Source organism: Salvelinus namaycush, chromosome 9, assembly GCF_016432855.1.
Source record: "Salvelinus namaycush isolate Seneca chromosome 9, SaNama_1.0, whole genome shotgun sequence".
Lineage (NCBI taxonomy): Eukaryota > Metazoa > Chordata > Actinopteri > Salmoniformes > Salmonidae > Salvelinus > Salvelinus namaycush.
Window position 1 is genome coordinate 12,090,662 of NC_052315.1, and position 7,298 is coordinate 12,097,959.

Sequence of the window (7,298 nt, forward strand, 5' to 3'; positions counted from 1 at the left end):
GGCCAAGACATAATTCTTAACTGAATTTTCTTTATTAAAAAAAATACGAGGCCTCAAGGCCTATTTGTGCAAAACAAATGACCACCACAAATAAACACACCCCCACATGTCTATTCTATTGTTTACGAATGTTTGACCACTAGCTATTTCAATATCTCATTTATATAATCATTTTGATTGAAAATGTATGAATTTAGTTCATTTGTTGATATAATTAAAACAGCCTGTGGTTATTTGCTATTGGATTGGCAGAATGACACAACTACTAACATATTAGCCTACAGCTGGCCTGAACATCACTGCTTTGAATGGACTTTAATCATCCAACGTCACACTTACCGATGGCGAGGTGAAGCCTGTTCCCAAAGCACTGCAGGTCCAGTTGTTCAAGCGCAATGCTTTTATCATGTTGCTCCTGCTGTCAGTTGTCATGCACACCTGTCGGTCTTCGCTCATCTTCCACGATGCCACAGTCATTGAAACCCTGGGTTATTACTTCCCCCGTATGATCATCAGGGAAGTAAGACGTCTGGGGGCAGACATTTTGCAATTTCCAGTCTTGATTTATGTAGTGGTCTGTCAAACTTAGGTATGGCTCTGACGTTCTGCTCGACCACAGATCGGCTGTGGTGGAAAAATGACAAACACTAGCCAGCTTCTCTGCCATTCTTTTGCGGGTAGCAGTGTATAATCACGGCAGGGCCTCTTCCGTGAAATACTTGCGGCTTGGCAGCTGATATTTGTGGTCAACTCTACCTAGCAGCTTTTTAAAGCCTGGCTTTTCTACTGTAAAGATTGGAACCATATCCTTCACTATGTAATAGGTCACTGCATCCGTTACCTCCTTCCACCTCAAACTTCTCTTGTCATAAGGTATAACGTTTGTAAAGGATGCGGGTATGGTAGTTTGTCTTTTAGCAGACGTTTTGGGAATGGGGCGACTGGTATCGGCGTTGCGTAGTTTCACGCGTTCCTCCCATTCCACCGCGTGTTGCAGGTGATGGAAGAGGTCGGTTGTGCTGCTGCTTTTCGTAGCAATTGTCTTTGACACATTTTGCACAAGACATTCGTTTGCTGAACATCAGACCTCTTCAACCCAAACCACTTCCATATTACTGAAAAAACATTGCAGCCATTTTGGGGATGATTTCATCCTCACGAGAGGCTGAGCTGGCTTCCTCACGTTCCATGTTGGTGGAACTCTTACCGCCGCTACACTTCTCCGGCGGGGTTACAATTCGTGAAAGGCTGTCTAGGGTTGTGATTGGTGGATAACCTCTGTGCACGTGTTGGACTGACAGAAGAGACCGTGAGATGCTGCGTTTGTAAAAAGTTACAACATTATAACAGAACCTCCATTCTTGCCATACAGGCATTTTCCACATCGCACTAAAACAAACTTGAATTTATTGAAAAAAACTCGATATCGCCCGGCCCTCTCTCAAAGTTCTTCATTTGTGTTTTATTTTGTTCCTCATGCAGGAATTTGGCACAAACAGGCTTTTTATTTTGGTTAATGAATTCAGAAATGAGAATATCGGGGGAGAGGAATTGTTCTCATTTTCTTCCAATTAACAAACAATTAAATATGCATTGCAGCAGTGCGTCCGGGGAGGATGTGCAGGGGCAGAGGTCTAATGCCTAACAAACACGACAACAGGAGGTCAGACTGCAGACTGCTTTCTAATGAAATGAGTTCTTACCAGCTGCTTAGTGGCGTTAGGCAGGTTGCCAGATAACGACCAAAACAACTGGACCTCAGGTAGAATATAATACAGTCTAGTTGGGACTGTTCTTTCAGTCTGACAACCTAAAACAAAGTATGCAGTATTTTCTGAGGCCAAAAGTCTGACCTCTGTCCTTACCTTAGCTGTGTCTCCATGGTTACCCAGGTCTGCCTTGGGCTGTACCACCTCTAGGGCAGGGGTGGGGGCAGGGGCGTTGGGTGTCCAGCCCTGGTCCCAGTCACTACAGCACAGCAGCAGCGGGTCCTTACTCTGCAGAGCTGCAAACGGGTTCAGGCCCCCCTGGAGAAACACAAACACACAACCTTAGATCATTCCTTTTGTAATCCCAGTTCCATTCTACATTAGCCTCGTTCCAGGTCTGTTTGAGCAGTCTCATCACCATAGGAGTTGGAGAGACAGCACACATATATAGGACCAGTCTAATTGCACACATTATAACAAGGTCTTATAACGTCACCATGTTCTAGAACCAAAGATAGCGGATAAATGAAGATAGTTCACTCAGGCCATTTACATTGAGAAAACAATGGTCAGTTCCGGTCTACTTAACTGGGTGGGTCTCCAATAGTCATCACTGAGATAGCAGCTGGGTCTGGTCTACTTAGTTCATTGAACCAGGAAAAAAAACAGCAAGTGGGGTGTCTCGCTTTCTCTTTCGGCTATGCTAAAATTATTTTCTGATAATTGTGGGGTCAAAGGTCATACCTGGGCTGTGGAGTTGACTTCTGTGACCTCGATGAACTCCAGTGCCGGGAGGTCAGGCAGAACTTCCTCTTCGTTGGTTTTGTTCCCGCCCACGAGGTTAGGGGTCTAAAACACACATCCATTACTTAACTACTGCACTTTACAATGCATCCTTCTTCCCTCCTATCCTTGAAGAAGTCACGACAACACGATGGGATATAGAGAAATATATATACACTGCTCAAAAAAATAAAGGGAACACTTAAACAACACAATGTAACTCCAAGTCAATCACACTTCTGTGAAATCAAACTGTCCAATTAGGAAGCAACACTGATTGACAATAAATTTCACATGCTGTTGTGCAAATGGAATAGACAAAAGGTGGAAATTATAGGCAATTAGTAAGACACCCCCAAAAAAGGAATGGTTCTGCAGGTGGTGACCACAGACAACTTCTCAGTTCCTATGCTTCCTGGCTGATGTTTTGGTCACTTTTGAATGCTGGTGGTGTTCTCACTCTAGTGGTAGCATGAGACGGAGTCTACAACCCACACAAGTGGCTCAGGTAGTGCAGTTCATCCAGGATGGCACATCAATGCGAGCTGTGGCAAAAAGGTTTGCTGTGTCTGTCAGCGTAGTGTCCAGAGCATGGAGGCGCTACCAGGAGACAGGCCAGTACATCAGGAGACGTGGAGGAGGCCGTAGGAGGGCAACAACCCAGCAGCAGGACCTCTACCTCCGCCTTTGTGCCAGGAGGTGCACTGCCAGAGCCCTGCAAAATGACCTCCAGCAGGCCACAAATGTGCATGTGTCAGCATATGGTCTCACAAGGGGTCTGAGGATCTCATCTCGGTACCTAATGGCAGTCAGGCTACCTCTGGCGAGCACATGGAGGGCTGTGCGGCCCCACAAAGAAATGCCACCCCACACCATGACTGACCCACCGCCAAACCGGTCATGCTGGAGGATGTTGCAGGCAGCAGAACGTTCTCCACGGCGTCTCCAGATTCTGTCACGTCTGTCACATGTGCTCATGTGCTCAGTGTGAACCTGCTTTCATCTGTGAAGAGCACAGGGCGCCAGTGGCGAATTTGCCAATCTTGGTGTTCTCTGGCAAATGCCAAACGTCCTGCACGGTGCTGGGCTGTAAGCACAACCCCCACCTGTGGACGTCGGGCCCTCATACCACCCTCATGGAGTCTGTTTCTGACCGTTTGAGCAGACACATGCACATTTGTGGCCTGCTGGAGGTCATTTTGCAGGGCTCTGGCAGTGCTCCTCCTGCTCAAAGGCGGAGGTAGCGGTCCTGCTGCTGGGTTGTTGCCCTCCTACGGCCTCCTCCACGTCTCCTGATGTACTGGCCTGTCTCCTGGTAGCGCCTCCATGCTCTGGACACTACGCTGACAGACACAGCAAACCTTTTTGCCACAGCTCGCATTGATGTGCCATCCTGGATGAACTGCACTACCTGAGCCACTTGTGTGGGTTGTAGACTCCGTCTCATGCTACCACTAGAGTGAGAGCACCGCCAGCATTCAAAAGTGACCAAAACATCAGCCAGGAAGCATAGGAACTGAGAAGTTGTCTGTGGTCACCACCTGCAGAATCACTCCTTTTTTGGGGGTGTCTTGCTAATTGCCTATAATTTCCACCTTTTGTCTATTCCATTTGCACAACAGCATGTGAAATTTATTGTCAATCAGTGTTGCTTCCTAAGTGGACAGTTTGATTTCATAGAAGTGTGATTGACTTGGAGTTACATTGTGTTGTTTAAGTGTTCCCTTTATTTTTTTGAGCAGTGTATATATATATATACACACACACACACAGAGAGATATAACACAATGGGATATATACAGGGAGAGAGAGATAACACGTTGGGATATAGAGAAAGAGAGATATATATACACACACACACAGAGAGCGATATAACAATGGGATATAGAGAGAGAGAGAGAGATATAACATTGGGATATATACGGAGAGATATAACACGATGGGATATAGAGAGACACAGTGCACAAAACATTAAGAACACCTGCTCTTTCCACGACATAGACCGACTAGGTGAATCGAGGTGAAAGCTATGATCCCTTATTGATGTCACTTGTTAAATCCACTTCAATCAGTGTAGATGAAGCGGAGGAGACAGGTTAAAGAAGGATTTCTAAGCCTTGAGACAATTGAGACATGGATTGTGTATGTGTGCCATAAAGCTGGTGAATGTGCAAGACAAAATATTTAAGTGCCTTTGAACGGGTTATGGTAGTAGGTGCCAGGCGCACCGGTTTGTGTCAAGAACTGCAACGCTGCTGGGTTTTTCACACTCAACAGTTTCCCGTGTGCATCAAGAATGGTCCATCACCCAAAGGACATCACTCAAAGCCAACTTGACACAACTGTGGGAAGCATTGTAGTCCACAAGGAACAGCATCGTTGTGGAACGCTTTTGACACCTTGTAAAGTCCATTCTCTGATACATTGAGGCTGTTCTGAGTACAAAAAAAGGAAGGGAGGGGGTGTAACTGAATATTAGGAAGGTATTCCTAATGTTTGGTACACTCAGTATAAACAAGGATTCTATTAAAAGGCTTTTGCTGAACCCTGTTGTGTCAGATCAGTGATCTGTTCAAGGAAAAGAGGAAGGATGCATTATATAGTATTTAAAAATGGTTGCTTACTTCTACCACATCAGTGTTGAATCATTCTCTCCCTGCATGGCGTGAGGCTGTGGACTCAACACTATTCATTCTTCTAAATGCACCAGGACAAGACCATCTCCATCAATGAGAAAAATCTAACAGGTCTGAAGCTGAAAACGCCTCCCTATGACTTAAATGGAAAACAGTAATGTGTGACAAAATCCATGGCTGTCTACCAGACTCCAGCCAGACCTCCACACAGTGCATGGGTGTTAACCAGCCAGGCCTCAGACCTCCACACAGCACAAGGCTGTTAAAAAGCCTCCAGCCAGGCCTCAGACCTCCACACAGCACAAGGCTGTTAAGAAGCCTCCAGCCAGGCCTCAGACCTCCACACAGCACAAGGCTGTTAAAAAGCCTCCAGCCAGGCCTCAGACCTCCACACAGCACAAGGCTGTTAAGAAGCCTCCAGCCAGGCCTCAGACCTCCACACAGCACAAGGCTGTTAAGAAGCCTCCAGCCAGGCCTCAGACCACCACACAGCACAAGGCTGTTAAGAAGCCTCCAGCCAGGCCTCAGACCACCACACAGCACAAGGCTGTTAAGAAGCCTCCAGCCAGGCCTCAGTCCGCCACACAGCACAAGGCTGTTAAGAAGCTTCCAGCCAGGCCTCAGACCTCCACACAGCACAAGGCTGTTAAGAAGCTTCCAGCCAGGCCTCAGACCTCCACACAGCACAAGGCTGTTAAGAAGCCTCCAGCCAGGCCTCAGACCTCCACACAGCACAAGGCTGTTAAGAAGCCTCCAGCCAGGCCTCAGACCACCACACAGCACAAGGCTGTTAAGAAGCCTCCAGCCAGGCCTCAGACCTCCACACAGCACAAGGCTGTTAAGAAGCCTCCAGCCAGGCCTCAGACCACCACACAGCACAAGGCTGTTAAGAAGCCTCCAGCCAGGCCTCAGACCTCCACACAGCACAAGGCTGTTAAGAAGCCTCCAGCCAGGCCTCAGACCTCCACACAGCACAAGGCTGTTAAGAAGCTTCCAGCCAGGCCTCAGACCACCACACAGCACAAGGCTGTTAAGAAGCCTCCAGCCAGGCCTCAGACCTCCACACAGCACAAGGCTGTTAAGAAGCCTCCAGCCAGGCCTCAGACCACCACACAGCACAAGGCTGTTAAGAAGCCTCCAGCCAGGCCTCAGACCTCCACAGTAGTTTCCATAACGGGTGGATGATGCTCTTGCATCCCCACATAACACAGTCCTGACGGAACACTGCAATTCCTCTCTTTCCCGTTTCAGCAGAACTACTTTAACTGCCCCCCCCCCTCTCTCTCGCTCTCTCTGCCTCCCCCTCTCAATTCAATTCAAGGGGCTTTATTGGCATGGGAAACATATGTTAACATTGCCAAAGCAAGTGAAGTAGTAACAAAAGTGAAATAAACAAAAATAAACATTACACTCACAGAAGTTCCAAAAGAAGAAAGACATTTGAAATGTCATATATGTATATATACAGTGTTGTAACGATGTGCAAATGGTTAAAGTACAAACCGGAAAATAAATAAACAAATATGGGTTGTATTTACAATGTTGTTTGTTCTTCACTGGTTGACCTTTTCTTGTGGCAACAGGTCACAAATCTTGCTGCTGTGATGTCACACTGGAATTTCACCCAGTAGATATTACTCATATCTGCTGTCCTGCGCCTGACTCATCTCACCAGCTACACACAGACGCATTACAGAATTATTCACCACCGAATGGAGTCAGCAGGACCAGTGGTGGTAGAGGAGCGCATCCAGCAGCACGCGACCATGTTGAAACGTCTGGGCACCGCCATGGATCGCATGCTGCAGACGATGGATCGTTGGGAGAGAGGAGGTCGTCCAGCGCCTCCACCAGCCCAACTACAGCAGGCCCCACTGTCCACCCCTCCTTCACCCGGTCCCAGCGGGATTCGGCTCGCTCTCCCGAGGGAGTATGATGGGACGGCTGCCGGATGCCAGGGGTTTCTACTCCAGCTGGAGCTCTACCTGGCGACCGTCCACCCGGCTCCTTCGGGACGTGAGAAAGTGTCCGCCCTCGTCTCCTGCCTCTCAGGCAAAGCCCTGGAGTGGGCCAACGCCGTATGGAGTGAAGGAGACGCGGCGTTGGACAATTACGCTGAGTTCACCCGCCGCTTTCGGGCAGTTTTCGACCACCCGCCTGAGGGTAGAGC